Genomic DNA, 16579 nt, shown 5'->3' with positions numbered 1-16579 from the left:
CATATATGTATATAAAACAATCAATCGTAATAATTTACTAATAGACCATTGTGACCATTGTCTACATATAAGCACAACGATTTTTAACATTAGTCATTTTAATTGGAGGTCCTGTGGCATAAGAAAAACAAAACATTTCTTGTTATAAAGTTATGGTATGATGTGATTTTAATTACACATGCTCAGCACTGAGCAAAAAGTGGGTTAGCTCTGTTCCCAAGTGTATCCTTAATGCAATTAAACTCTTTGCTCCCAACATTAGAAATGCCTACACCCCTATGAGCACCCCATCCTGGCCAGCGACCCTTCACCTAGTTGCAGTGTTTTAATTTAATAGAGGTCACTCTAAAAAACAACAACGACAACAGCTGATTATTAATGACTGCTTTATTATGGCTACTTGTTTGCTACAGTATGTATCATCCAATTGAAAGATTTTGGTAGGAAGTTGTTGTGTTTTCTGGTTAAAATAACTGTTGTCGAGCGAGCAGTCTGCACATATTGTAATTGCTAATTGAATCCAGAAGCAGATCTGTGTTCAGTATTGTCGGGGACAGATCTTCCTGTCATATCATAGCATTGCTAATTCATGCTCTCTTGATGGTTCATGAGAGGCTGGATGGGATGGAAATGATTTTTGCTTCCCGCAGAGGTACAGCATAAGAGGGAAGTTAAAAATATAAGCATCTGCGATTTAAATTTTGCATGCAGCTGGCATGCAAGATTCACCACATAATGGAATGTTTGCACGGAAGCATTGCATCATATTACTGGATAAAATTTTTAATGATGAGAAGCTGCAGCATTCCTCATAGGACCTCAAAAGGTACTTTATCTCAAGTGGCTGGCTATGAACACAAGCACATTCCAGTCACGTGCTGAAACATTTATTTTATTTCTATTTTTTTTATATTTTCATCTATAATTGTATTTATTTATTAATTTATTTGCAATTTTCATTTACTTGCTGACACATACAATTTATTTTTTTAATGTTTTCATATTTATTTATTTTTTATATTTGAGGGGGTTAAAACAATTTACACACAGGAATTCAAAGTTAGAGTTTTTTTGTTCTGATTTAATCAAAATATTTTGAGTTTAGATCGAACTATATTCTACCAGTTATCACAGTAAATGATTTTGACTTAAATTATTTAATGCATTTACGTTAGAAGTTTATGGGGTAAGATGTTGCAAAGGGATTGAACGTGTGATGAACTTCAGATGAACTTCATAACATTTGGTAATTCTTGTGTGCTGCATTTGTTTTATGCATAACAGTTAATTTCTGGCACTCTTGCATGTTTCATTTGACTTTACATGGTCATGGCAGATATTACTTTACATAGACAATGTCTTGTATGTTTATTTAAAGTCTTCTGGTACAACTGCATATTTTAATATTTATTAATATTTATACAATGTGGAACAGAACGTTCCATTCAGTTTAGCTGTCTGCATTCCCCCCTTACTATTTATAGTCTTAAAAGTTTTTAATTAAGAATTGTATCCTTGATTGTTATTCTTTGGATTGTACTCTCTGGTAGTTGTAATTAAACATATTTTAACATGTTTTTGAAAGATTCTATATTGGTTGTGTAGTATATGAAAAGCAAGAGCATGAGCCTCTGTGACAGTCCTCTGAGTGCAGTATTTTTTTTTGTACAACTATAGGGAGAAAAGACTTAATATTGGGTGGTTATCACAGTATAGACATGTGACCAAGTCATTGTTCATGGATTAAAAATGACATTTAAGGAATTTAGTGCGCTTGAGATTTTGAAGAAAACTAGGCTGCTGATCTGCATAACATGAAGTCTCATGTTTAACATGATTAATGTTTTGTCAGAATATTGCAAATGAGTTGTTTTCAACAACACTCTCTGTTTTCTGTGATGTTGTGGTGATGCTTTTGTCTCTGGAGAAAGTGTCAGTAGAATTGAGTCACAAGTAATTGTATTAAAAAACAAAACCGACAACTGATTGTCAAATATTCCTCCAAATTGTTCCGCCTGTCTGATTTGAGATTGAAGTTCATGCTTTGATCTTTGTCACTGTATCTCATAACTATTTTCACATTTGTCTAGTGTTGTCAGCCAAATAATGTAATGTACATTATTGTCTTATTCCAGCTTAAAGGTGCACTGTGTAAATTTTAGCGTTGAGGTTGTGAATTGCAACCACTCACAATTCACCCCTCCCCTTTGAAACACATAGAGAAGCTACGGTGGCCGACACAGGACAAAGATGTTATCGTCTGAGACAGCAGAGCGTGACTAGCGCTCTATAGAGCAGATTGTCCGTTTAGGGCTAGTGAAGAAACATGATGCCGCAAAATGGTGACTTCACTGTAAGGGGACCCGTGGTGTGTGTAGATAGAGATGGCTCATTCTAAGGTAATAAAACATAACCGTTTTGTAAGGTCTTTATACACCACTGAAAACATAGATATGTATATTGTATTGCATTTCTGCCAATCTATCCTCATAAATACTACACACACACCTTTAAACAGACAACTAATAAGACATTAGTTGGTTGATTTTGCAGAAAGGTTAAATTTGAGAACGTTAAAAACTAGTAATGCACCACGTAGCGCATGCGAATCAGTCATCTTTTCCTCTTTAAAGGGCACCTATTATGCAAAATTCCCTTTTACATGGTGTTTGTACATACATGTGTGTTGGCAGTGTGTGTACACAACTATTTTTTTTGGTAAAAATCCACCCACTCCTTTTTTTAAATCCCCATAAATCATAAGCAGCGTCTCAGAACAAGCCGTTTGCAAAATGAAAAGTGGTGTCACATTTCATAGGCCCCGCCCCCGAGTGTTGATGGACAATGCTGTATTAGCATAGACCCCGTCCTCAGAGAGCTGTACACAGTCCGCCATGTTTATCTCTTCGCCAGAGCATTCCACAGCAGGATTCAAGTAAGAAATGTGTTCTTCATAAAGCTACTAAAGTTCATTCAGTCAAGAGCAGCGAGTGATTTTCTGATTTCTTCTGTTGTTTGATTAATATTAATAGCATATCTAGCACTAGGTAATGTATATTACACTGCTTTCACTTTAGGAACATTACACAAATCTAATATACACACAGGATTTCTGTAGTAGCTAGCTAAAGTGCACAGACATAACCAACTGTGTTCATGTGAACTTTGTGTTTCTGACCAGTCCCGCCGCTGGCCGTTATGATGCCCTAAGCGTGATCACGATGCTTATACTGTATGTCAACAACAAATTGGAGTAGAGAAAATATTTTAGTGCATCACTATTAAATAAATGCACTGTTTTGTTTGCATTCATTTAATGGCGCATGTTTGGGGCGGGACTATACATTTTTCTGACTTTCTGATTTTTGAAATTCATTATTTTGTCAGTTTCATTTAGGTGGCACAGAAGTTCCATACTTTATCTTTCATTCATTATGATCATGTTTATATAAGTAAATAGATTCTATTAAAAAGACTCATGGACATCTTATAGCTTACTGACACTTTTCAGAGCATGACTCATCTGTTCTCACGAGGAAGTTGTTGATAAGCTGCCCAATCAATGACTTGCCAATAGCGTGTCACAGAGGGAAAGCCCCGGTTTCCTGAGACTTGAATTGCCTCTTTATATGTAATGGGTCCTGCTGTCAGTCAGAAGGGTTTGAGGGTCAGAGGAATGACAGAGGGGAAGATTTGTCAGACGCAGGCTGAACACAAATCTCTGTATAACAGATGACCAGCCATACTAGCGCATTTAAAATAATGCCAAATTCACTGGTAAATACAGGTTGACACATCATAGAGGTTAAGAAGGTTACTTGACTTTTAAAATTCATAATTTGACCTTGTTGCAATAAATAGATTCTGCTGAAAGGAATAAGAAACTCAGAGGAGTTAAAATCCTCAGCGACATTTTGCAGATTACTGACACTTTACGAGCATGTCTCAGGAGGAAGTCTTTGATAAGCCTCCCAATCAATGTGCATGTCACAAGATTACATTCTATTGAAAATATTGTGAGAGAGAAATGAAGGAGTGCTCTCCCTGTAGGTCTGCGCTTTTAATCATCTGCTGTTATTGGACATGCTGTGACATGGTAAAATATTACACGTGTGAACATCTTGAAACAGGCTAAGGTGGTGTGCTTAGATGGTTTAAGATGGTCTAGTACATGGGTCTCAAACTCGTGGCCCGCGGGCCTCAAGTGGATGATATTTTGTGGCCCCCTACTTGACATCAAAGTTTAGTGTTAGTGCGGCCTGCGCGTTGTTCCGAAAAGCACCTTTTTGCTGAGTCTGTGCCATTCTTGCTGCCTCCTTTGTGTGTGTGTGTGTGTGAGAGAGAGAGAGATGGCTCTCCCCTCCCTCATGCATTATAATTTGTTGACACCGCGTGATTGACAGGAACAGAATGTGAGGCTGATCAGACAGTTGAAACGAATGTGTTCTAACAGCCCTCATCAATGTCAAAATGATTGAGATGGCCAATCAAATCAAAGTAGGCTGGGTTTACGTTCTCTTTTGGCTTGTGCACAGTCTTCAAGCGCGTCAATCTATCGCTTAATGCCCTTGCGGAGAGAGACTCTATTCTTTCCGGTGAAATCACAAAACAAAATGCACACAAACGTGTCCATGCTCTTAATATACAATCATTGATGAACATCTTTGATTAAAAAAAAAAAAAAACTATATGAGAGGACCCGGAACCTTTGACACGGTTTACAAAAATTCTACCACCAGACCACTAGGGAATTAAATGGTTAACCGCAGATCTATGTATTTATTCATTCATGCGAAGAATCTCGGCACTAATAATATATTTGACGCAAATTAATTCAAATATTGTTTGCAAATAGTCCCAAAAAGATTATTTCCCAACTAGAATTAAACCTAGAATTTCATTCACTGTTCTGTTTGACCTGGTTACGGCCTTGCTTTGAATTAGTCTATTATTTTAAATAAAATTAAAATCATTCATTATTTAATTATTACATAATGATTAAATTTCTATATAGGCTATACACTCACCTAAAGGATTATAAGGAACACCTGTTCAATTTCTCATTAATGCAATTATCTAATCAACCAATCACATGGAAGTTGCTTCAATGCATTTAGGGGTGTGGTCCTGGTCAAGACAATATCCTGAACTCCAAACTGAATGCCAGAAAGGTGATATAAGCAATTTTGAGCGTGGCATGGTTGTTGGTGCCAGACGGGCCGGTCTGAGTATTTCACAATCTGCTCAGTTACTGGGATTTTCACGCACAACCATTTCTAGGGTTTACAAAGAATGGTGTGAAAAGGGAAAAACATCCAGTATGCTGCAGTCCTGTGGGCGAAAATGCCTTGTTGATGCTAGAGGTCAGTGGAGAATCGGCCGACTGATTCAAGCTGATAGAAGAACAACTTTCACTGAAATAACCACTCGTTACAACCGAGGTATGCAGCAAAGCATTTATGAAGCCACAACACGCACAACCTTGAGGTGGATGGGCTACAACAGCAGAAGACCCCACCGGGTACCACTCATCTCCACTACAAAAATAAAAAAGAGGCTACAATTTGCACGAGCTCACCAAAATTAGACAGTTGAACACTGGAAAAATGTTGCCTGGTCTGATGAGTCTCGATTTCTGTTGAGACAGAAACATTGAGACATTCAGATGGTAGAGTCAGAATTTGGCATAAACAGAATGAGAACATGGATCCATCATGCCTTGTTACCACTGTGCAGGCTGGTGGTGGTGGTGTAATGGTGTGGGGGATGTTTTCTTGGCACACTTTAGGCCCCTTAGTGCCAATTGGGCATCGTTTAAATGCCACGACCTACCTGAGCATTGTTTCTGACCATGTCCATCCCTTTATGACCACCATGTACCCATCCTCTGATGGCTACTTCCAGCAGGATAATACACCATATCCTAAAGCTTGAATCATTTCAAATTGGTTTCTTGAACATGACAATGAGTTCACTGTACTAAAATGGCCCCCACAGTCACCAGATCTCAACCCAATAGAGCATCTTTGGGATGTGGTGGAACGGGAGCTTCGTGCCCTGGATGTGCATCCCACAAATCTCCATCAACTGCAAGATGCTATCCTATCAATATGGGCCAACATTTCTAAAGAATGCTTTCAGCACCTTGTTGAATCAATGCCACGTAGAATTAAGGCAGTTCTGAAGGCGAAAGGGGGTCAAACACAGTATTAGTATGGTGTTCCTAATAATCCTTTCGGTGAGTGTATTTTAAAAAATAGAGTAGGCAAGAGAAGCCTATGTTCTGAAGAACCGTTCATGTTCAGAATAAATTTTCATGTTGAAGAACTGTTAATAATAAAGATTGAGAAGATTAGAAAGACAAAAAGACTTATAATTTTTTAGCACCAAGTGCAATGCAAAGCGTCGGATGAAGTGATGTAAAGCACGCCGCCACTGGACTCTAGAGCAGTGGAGATATGTTCTCTAGAGTGACGTATTACGCTTCTCTGTCTAACAATCCGATGGACGAGTCAGGTTTTGCCGGTTGCCAGAAGAATGGTACTTGCATTGTGCCAAGTGTAAAGTTTGGTGGAGGGGGGATTATGGTGTGGGGGGATGTTTTGCAGGGGTTGGGCTTGGCCCCTTAGTTCCAGTGAAAGGAACTTTTAATGCTTCAGCATACCAAGACATTTTGGACAATTCCATGCTCCCAACTTTGGGAACAGTTTGGGGATGGCCCCTTTCCAACATGACTGCGCACCAGTGCACAAAGCAAGGTCCATAAAATAACATGGATGAGTGAGTTTGGTTTGGAGGAACTTGACTGGCCTGCATAGAGTCCTGACCTCAACCTGATAGAACACCTTTGGGATGAATTAGAGTGGAGACTGGGAGCCAGGCCTTCTAGTCCAACATCAGTGACTGACCTCACAAATGCGCTTCTAGAAGAATGGTAAAACATTCCCAATAAACACACTCCTAATCCTTGTGGAAAGCCTTCCCAGAAGAGTTGAAGCTGTTATAGATGCAAAGGGTGGGCCAACTCCATATTAAACCCTATGGTTTAAGAATGGGATGTCATTAAAGTTCATGTGCATGTAAAGTCATGTCTCCCAAACTTTTTTTGCAATAAAGTATATTTTAGTCAGTAAGTAGTCACTTTGGCAGGTGCTTTGAACTAATTTCTTATTGAATGAATGAGCAAAAAGTGCCTTCTCAGGGGTACAGTGGAGCTTATATAGATAATTTATTACAAGTTTTGAACTTCCAGCTATTCAGTAGCCCAGGACATAAAATATAACCTTTACATTTTTTAATTTTTGTAGTTTAAGGGCATGTATTTTAGTGCCAGAATCAATTGAGAACTGAGGGTAATGCATTTGTGCATTTCATCCACCAGTGGTCAGCAATATACATGTTTATTTTTTTCCTCAGCTTTAGGCCATTTTGTTATAAACGTTCAGTAACCCGCAGCAGTGCGTGGAGTAGCGCCAGTGCGCAGCTCACTGAGTTATTATGCAGACCATTCCGAAGAAGATAATTTTGCAAGTAGCACTACAATCCATCTTTATCAGCAGCCCCCTTCCTGTTTTGCGGCACTCTCAGTTGAGCTGTGAAAAATATGCAAAAGAAGGATTCTGGACACAATATTTCGCAGATATAGGGTGAGGATGAGCGGGTGGACTCTCTCTCCAAGCTACATTGAGCTTGTTATACACAGATTTCGCAGGGTTGCTGTGTGAAAGATGATGGGAATGGTAACACTTTTGAGAGACTCATTGTGAATGCGGCTGGCGGAAGCGAGCGAAAAGCACAGAGATAGGGCAAGCGGAAAGAGACCCTGCAGCCAATAAAAATTCATGATTGTGAGTAATATGACAGAAAGACCTGCATGCAGAGATGCTTCGTTATGGAGAGGATATAGAGCAGGGATGATTTCTCTGAAAGAGGCATGAGTGACAGTGCATACTTAATAATAATCAACAAAAAAATATTGCTATGAGATCGAATAATATATAAAGCACAAGTTTTAATAAAGTAACACTGTCGGACAGGGTTAGAATGTTTTTGTGCAAGTTTGAAATGTTTGTCATTTATACAAATCCCTGCATTTGATTGTTAGTGATGATGTTTGATGACAAAGATAATAGTAATAATTCCTCTTTTATGATCCTTTATTTTTTTTTGCATTAGCACCAGATGAGGTTATGAGTGGAAATAGATGGAATTGGATATAAGAACATTCCATTTCCATTACTCAGGACTCAGCATGGGAATATTTGAGAAAATGCAAACATTGGTGGGGATATCATGTGCTATGAATTTTGTGATTCAGTGAAGCAAGACTTTTGTTTAGATGTCACATAGGGAACGCGTTATCTATATGGAGAATGCAAATGTGGTTATACAACTCTTTTTCACCGTCTAGAAAATTAGGTCCTTTGAAAGTTGCCCTAATAGTACATTTTACTACAGAATAATAGGTGGCATTTGGGAAATTGACATTGGGCTAACTGACTTGCTATGTTAATCCAAAATCTACTTTAAACAGCATTTTGTGGATAATAATAAAATAAAATAAAATATAATAAATATAATATAATTAATATCATATAATATAATACCATAATATAATACAGACCAGTGTTACATTGCTTTTATGTATTAAAAAGTAACTGTTCTGTTAGCTATTCTCATTGTGGCCCATGCTAAATGCTAACTCTCTAAAACATGAAAAGTTTCATAGAACATTTTTTTTGCAAAGCAATTTTCCCTGAAGACACCCAGGTCTGCAGTAAAATATGAATACAAGGTAAAAATACATAGTATGTCTAAGTAAATATCTCTGAGATAGGAATGTCTGGACAGTCCAAACAAAACAGAGTGTGGGTTATACATTCGTTTTGAATGCTTTTCTTAGGAACCACGCTGTTTGTTAAGATTCTCCAGTCCATCTTTGCTCTTTAGCATCAGTTGATTTGTTGAAGGCCAGACCTACTTGTAAGCACTTTCGCACTCTCATGAGCACACCATTAGAGCCTGACAGTGAATGCCGCACAAGGACAAATTCAGCGTAAGCTTCGTTTTTCCTTTATTGATGCCTACAGTCATTCAGTCAAACAGAGGTCATGTAATCCAACTAGACTAATCTTCAGGTCATACCTGTATAGAGAAGGATGTTGTTTCTGTATTGGACATGTCCGTAATATAGTAAAAATCACAGCACAGGTTGACAGGTTGGCAAGGAAACAGCCCTAATGGGATTAGGAGATCATTCAGATTTCCTTGAAGATCATGACTATTATTCAGGAGTATCTGTGTGTTTTACTGTATATTTTGAGATGCAGCTCTGTGAGATTGCTTGGATGTTGTAAAAGGTATAAAATAGAAGTTTATTTCAAAAGTTTTTTTATGTATAGCTTATTTAATGCTAAATTAGAAGCAAAACTAAGCAAGTCAAAATGATAAATTTGTAACTACAGTGTTTACTAGGCCTATATGTATATGTTACTGTTATCATTGTTGCATGGCCTAAATATTTCTTATACAGTTCAAATTTTGGGATCAGGAAGAATTTTAACTTAACGCTTTAATTCAGCACAGATGTTTTGATCAAAAGTGACAGTAAAGACATTTATAATGTCATCTAATTATATACGATTTCTATTTTAAATTAAATCTGAACTTTCTATTCATCAAAGAATCCTGAAGAAAAAAACAAAACATGGATTTCCACAAAAAAATATTAAGCAGTTCAACATTGATAATTATATGAAATGTTTCTTGAGCACCAAATCATCATATTAGAATGATTCCTGAAATAAAAATGACATTTCAAAATATATAAAAATTATATTAATATATTAAAAAAATAGTAAAGTTTTCTTTAATTGCAAAAAAATTTAAAATAAAAAATCACTATATATACTCTACCAGTCAAAAGTTTGGAAACGGTACTATTTTGATTGTTTTTGAAAGAAGTCTCTTCTCACCAAGGCTGCATTTATTTGATCCAAAACACAGCAAAAACAGTATTATTGTGAAATATTTTTACAATTTAAAATAACTTTTTTTCGCCAGCCAATGTCATTGTCTCTTTTGGACATGTGTCTCATTACCCTTCTCAGTGCAACGTTAGTCCACTGGAGGCAAGTTGAAGTAAACCCAAGTGCAGTTTATTTACAGAGTGAACAAATACAAAACAAACTAAGATTTGACTTGACTTGACTGACTTGACTTGAACCAATGACAGAACTGAACTAAGAACACATGACTTAAACAACCAATGAGAACAGGCTTGTTTACTTGATGCAGCGATGCGCAGACCGATCAGCGGCTGACTTGAAGTAGTGCATGCCGGTTAGAAATTTTGTCCGACTTGAGACAGCGCCGACGCCACGTGACAGTGACGTATGGCATCAAAGTACCACGAGAGCGATTCGAGAGCAGTCGGCTTATACAGCCGGTGCAGTTTCTCTAGAGCGGCTGCACCAGACTGCACAGACTCTGATGATGACACAGCTGTTCCACTAATGACAGAACTGAACTAGGAACACATGACTAAAACATCTAATGAGAACATGACACATGAGGCAAGGTAATCACATGACAATGATCACATGACACACAGGAACACATGACAAGACCAAGAAACAAGACAATGGGAAAACAAGAAAAGGACATGAAACATGAACATGAAACAGAACCAACACACTACATTACACTCAGGAAACCAGGGTTACACTTGTAACTGAGATAATTTGTTTGTGAGTGCACAATTCACGCACACATCTATCTACAGTTTTTCTAATTTCACCTGAAAACACTCTTGAAGGCTGGACAATCAAATTTATTCCTGATTTTTGTTGTTAATCTCTCTTACCTTTTGTGAGATTCTCTCCCTAACAGAACTTATTTCACAATCGTCTAGATTAGAAGCAAAGTTTACAGAATTTAATTTGCGTATGATTTCACTGCTCAGATACATTTAATGTGTTTCCACTAGAAGTAGCCTTATTATTTTCTAATGGCCTCTTTTCTCGCCTACTCAGTTAGCTCGTCCCAGTTAATGCTTTATGTTCAGGCCCAGTTTTTTTTTCAGTCCCCTGGCACATGTTATGAGTGTATTGCAAACATCAAATAGAGTTTCTCAAGGTCAGCCCTTCTGGGATTTGATTCTTGTAAAGATGAGTCTGTCCATTTGCACAGGCAGATGTCTTCTTCAAAATTCAGGCCATCTCTGAATTCTCAGTAGATTGACAAAACACACATTTTGAATAGAATCCAAGATTGGGAAAACAATGTGTCGGCCCCATGAGACTCAGAGCGAAAGACATTAAAAGTGCGGCAGTATTGAGCTGTCTCTGAAACGCTTCCATGACCTTCAAGAATGCCATTTAGAAAAGCTCCAGTTTTGCTGTAGTGTTTCTCATGTTCTTTAGTCCACATTAAAGGTCCGGTTCCCTCTGGCCAGACACTTTTAAGACACATTTCTCAACTTGTGGTGTTCCCATTTTATTTTACACCAAGTACTTTTGATACTTGAGATCTTTCGTTTTATTTATTTTTCAGATGAATGTGCAATGCTTAGAAACATTTTAGAATAAGGTGTTAATTTTGTGAAAATTATTATTATTATTACTTAAAAAGTATTCTATTATTAATTTTCTCCACGAAATTTAAAATGCTTTAAGTAATAAACAAACAAAACTCTTTGATTTCAAGCAAAAAAATAAAAAATAAAATAAAAATATCAGAGAAAATGGTACAAGATTGTGTGCTTAACTATTTCCCCGAATTTTCCGGTGCCCTTTTCGAGGGAACTCGCACTGCATCGAAACGACACTTTGGGGATGCTCCCTTAGCATCAGCGAATCTGAAACCAGAATGCCAACTAGGCCAATCCGATTGGCGTGCGTGATGACGTAACCGTGACGGCATACCCGGAAGTATAAAAGGGGAGCTGGAACGTAATGTCGGCAGTTATCGCTCTTCAGCAATAGCGCTCTGTGTCAAAAAACTGTCTGTCTATTTATTGTTGTACGTCAGTAAGAAAGTGTGTGAATGATGGAAGAGAAAATGAGAGAGTTCAAGCAGTGTGTGCATCCTTGCCCTCGTTATATGTCGGGCTCGGATACACACCTGCTGTGTGTGCACTGTCTGGGCGTTCAGCATGCTCGAGCGGCTCTCGAGGGAGCCGCTTGTGAGCATTGCGAAAAGCTGACGCTCAGAGTGCTCCGCTCTCGGCTGGCTGTGCTCGATGAGGCCGGCCAGCCTCGTGAGCCCCGTGGATCGGTCCCGCATCCGCCGAGGCGGTGCGGCGAGGCTGGTCATGGGGCTCACGGATGGACTGTCAGCTGGACTGGGACTGCTGAGGCATCTTCCCAGTCTTTGTCTGACAGTTCAGATGTTCTCCTTCCCCGTGTGGAAGCCCGCGCTGCGGCTTCCCCCGGGGCGGAGGACCCGATGTGTGAGCGGTCTGATTCTGAGGAATTAGACATGCTCAGCATCGAGGCAGTCGAAGTTATAAGCACTTCTTAAATATGCAAGATTCCATCTCGCGATTGCTAAAAAAAAAAAAAAAGGCAGCGCGCAGGTTATGGGTCTGCAATTAAAGTGAACACACGCGATCGGTGTGCATGAGATACTGGCCGTATATTACGATAAATCAGTATTGTCTGAAATGGCTGCATTTAAGTCTGAGGATTTAAATGAGATATGATCTGACTCTGAGGAGTTAGATATTCAGCCTGTCATTCAGACCATGTTCACCGTATTGTGTGACACTGTTTGGCTTTTTTCTCGAGGGATGAAAGCCAGTTGTATTATGTCGGCTTGAACCACGTTGCTGAGGCAACGCGGGGTCTATGAGTCCGTATAAATACAAATAGAACAGTGTCGTCTGATTAAGTACGGCTACATTTAATTCTAGGGAATTAAATCAATATAATCTGACTTTGAGGAGTTAGATATTCAGCCTATCATTCAGACTATGTTTCACCTTATTGTGGCTGCATTTAATTCTGAGGAATTAAATTAAAATATTATCTGACTTTGAGAAAGAAAAAAGAGTTAGATATATTTTTATTCAGCGTGTTATTCAGATCAGGTTGCACAGGTTTGGTGATTATGATGGCATTTAATTCCGAGGAATTGAGTGTCATGTTATCCGACTTTGATAAGTTGGATACTTTAATTCTGTCACCCAAGCGTGTTTAACTTGTGAACTGGATATTCATCTAAGATGGAGCCCTCCTGAAGTTGATGTCGTTCTCGCCGCTTTGTGGCCTGCGGGACACATCAGTTTCAGACAATTGCTAATCGCAGTGTCCGCTCTAGTGTTGTGGCCCTGTTGAGCTGCTCCCTTAGATGAGGCCCCTGCTGGCCAGCCCCCTCTCCTGGGTAGGAGCGATCGAGGTCGCCTCCCCTGTGGAGTTTTCGGGAATCGATGCTGTGTTCCCGCCATCTAGTACGCTTCGGGCCACATCGTTTCCCCGCGCACGCGCGCTGCACCAGCCGCCTCTAGCAAGACTTGCGGTGGTCCAGCAAACGCGTACGCACACCGAAAATCTTCCCCGATTTCGCCCTGCCGGTAAGCCGCTTCAGGGGGTAGGGGAGGAGGCTCGGTTGACACCCGAGACCGGCCTCAAGAGGCTGGTTCCCTTAGCAGATTATCTCGGCGCATGGTTATGCCTCTGAATATATCAGCTTGGGGCCTGCGACTGTAGAAAGGGGCATACAGACTGCAGTCCGGTTACCTTCTCCTGAAGTTCAGTGGGGTGGTCTGGACGGCAGTGGTCCCTGGGCAGGTTCGGGTAATGGAACAGGAAGTTCACTCCCTGTTGGTAGGGAGGCCAAAGAATGTGCTCCTCCGCCAGACAGGGAGTCCGGGTTCTACAGCCAGTACTTCATAGTTCCTAAGAGGGATGGCGAGTTGCATCCAACTTTAGACCTGAGGTACTTGAATCGTTCTCTGAGGAGATTCAGATTCAAGATGCTTAGCAATTCCTCCATTGTGATTCAGATCCAGTCTGAGGACTGGTCTGTCACGATGGGTCTGAAGAGGACGCATACTTCCCTGTATCCATCCTTCTGTGTCACAGGAAGTTCCTGAGGTTCGCTTTTTGGGGCAAAGCGTACCAATATCGGGTTCTTCCAGGCGGCCTAGCCCTTTGAGACTCTACACGCAGTAGCGTGTTGACGCCTTCTCAGAGAACTGTGTTCCTGGGAGTCGTATGGGATTCTCTACGTTGTGGGCACAATGGTCTCCCGAACGTATCGAGTCCATACGGGCGGTGGTCTCTAAAATAAAGCTAGGCCACAGCATCACTGTGAAGCAGTTTAAGGACTGCTGGGGCTCATTGCGGCTGCGTCCAACAGAATATCTCTTGGCCTGCTGCATGAGACCCTTACAGTGGTAGCTGGGAATCAAGGGGTTTTCCTTGGGGGGAAAACCATTCTGTATGATCAGGGTAACGCGCAGATGCCTTCGTTCCCTAGTCATATGGAAGAAACCTTGGTTTCTGTCCCAAGGGCCAGTGTTGGGAGCGTTCTGTTGCCGGGAATCCGTTTCAACAGACGCCTCCCTCACTGCCTGGGACGTGGTTATGGGAAGTAAACCAGGTGGCTTTCCTTGAGGGGAAATCCATTCTGTATGATCAGGGTAACGCGCAGTGGCCTTCGTTCCCTAGTCATATGGAAGAAACCTTGGTTTCTGTCCCAAGGGCCAGTGTTGGGAGCGTTCTGTTGCCGGGAATCCGTTTCAACAGACGCCTCCCTCACTGGCTGGGATGTGGTCATGGCGGCCGCTTTGCGAGAGGTCTGAGGGAGACCAGGCATTTCTCCTGGCACATCTACTGCCTGGAAATGCTGGCGGTCTACAAAGCTCTGAGGAGCTTTTTCCCGGACCTCCGCAGCCACCATGTCCTGATACGGAAGTAAACCAGGTGGCTTCCTTGAGGGGAAATCCATTCTGTATGATCAGGGTAACGTGCAGTGGCCTTCGTTCCCTAGTCATATGGAAGAAACCTTGGTTTCTGTCCCAAGGGCCAGTGTTGGGAGCGTCCTGTTGCCGGGAATCCGTTTCAACAGACGCCTCCCTCCCTGGTTGGGGCACGGCAGGGGGGTTTGAGGTTGCGCCCTCTTTGCAGACTGGCGCATCACATCCTCCTGTGGTCCCAAGGGAAACTGTTGTCCATCAGGGCAATGTTTGTCCCGGGGGTCCAAAATCAGGGAGCAGACATCCTGCCGAGGCAGGGGCTGAGGCCCGGGGAGTGGCGACTCCACCCAGAGGTGGTGGAGGCCATATGCAAGAGGTTCGGCCCAGTGGAAGTGGATTTGTTTGCGTCTCGAGAGACGTCCCGCTGGGGCTGGATGCCATGGTTCAGACGTGGCCGAGGCTGCGTCTGTACGCATTTCCCCCGATTGCTCTGCTCCCGGGAGTCCTGGAAAGGGTCCGGCGACAGGGGGTCAGTCTACTTCTGGTAGCACCCCGTTGGCCGACTCGAGTTTGGTTCTCGATATCATAGCTCTGCTAGCAGGTCAGCCGTGGGAGATTCCTCTGAGGAGGGATCTCCTATCTCAGGCGGCGGGTACGATATTTTACCCCCGCCCGGAGATTTGGAACCTATGGGTCTGGCCCCTGAGGGGGCCAGGTACATAGAGGCTGGCCTATCGGCAGAGGTGATAGAGACCTTGCTCAGTTCTAGGGCATTGTATTTTCCACTTGGTGCAGGGAGCGTGAGGTGGACCCAGTTAACTGCCCAGTGGCTTCAGTGCTGGAGTTCCTCCAAGATCGCTTCTCTGCAGGGCTTACCCCGTCCACACTCAAGGTGTACGTGGCTGCCATTGCGGCTTTCCACACTCCTATGGGTGATGGGCGTCTAGGTAGGCACCATCTGGTTGTACAATTCCTCCGTGGGGCTCGGAGGATGAGGCCTGCGGCTCATTCCAGAGTTCCAACCTGGGATCTGGCAGTGGTTCTCGAAGGTTTGGCTGAGGCCCCCTTCGAGCCATTGGAGTCGGCCGAACCTAAGAACCTGACCCTTAAGGTGGCTTTTCTCCTCGCCATTACCTCTCTTAGGAGAGTGGGAGATCTCCAGGCCTTGGCGGTAATGCCAACCTGCCTGGAGTTTGCCCCGGGAGGAGTAAAAGCCATCCTACACCCTAGGCCGGGCTACGTGCCTAAGGTGCCATCAAGCGTGGTCAGGTCTTTGGTTCTGCAGGCATTTCATCCTCTGCCTCACGTGACGGCGGAAGAGGGGAGACTTCACCTACTCTGCCCGGTTAGGGCGCTCAGAGTTTATTGGCGAAGTCTGCACAGTGGAGGAGATCACAACAACTGTTGGTGTGTTTTGGTTCACCTAAGAAGGGATTGCCTGTGTCTACTCAGACAATCAGTAATTGGATTGTCCAGGCAATTACCATGGCCTACCAGGTGCGCAGTTTGCCTTCACCTGTGGCCGTGAGGGCTCATTCCACCAGAGGCATGGCCTCTTCGGTGGCCCTCCTTTCGGGGGTCCCCTTGCAGGATATCTGCGAGGCGGCCGGGTGGGCTACCCCACACACATTTATCAGGTTCTATAGCCTGGATCTCCCT

Source organism: Gobio gobio (assembly GCF_949357685.1).
Source record: "Gobio gobio genome assembly, chromosome: 13".
In the NCBI taxonomy this organism is placed as follows: domain Eukaryota; kingdom Metazoa; phylum Chordata; class Actinopteri; order Cypriniformes; family Gobionidae; genus Gobio; species Gobio gobio.
This window is presented reverse-complemented; position numbering follows the sequence as displayed.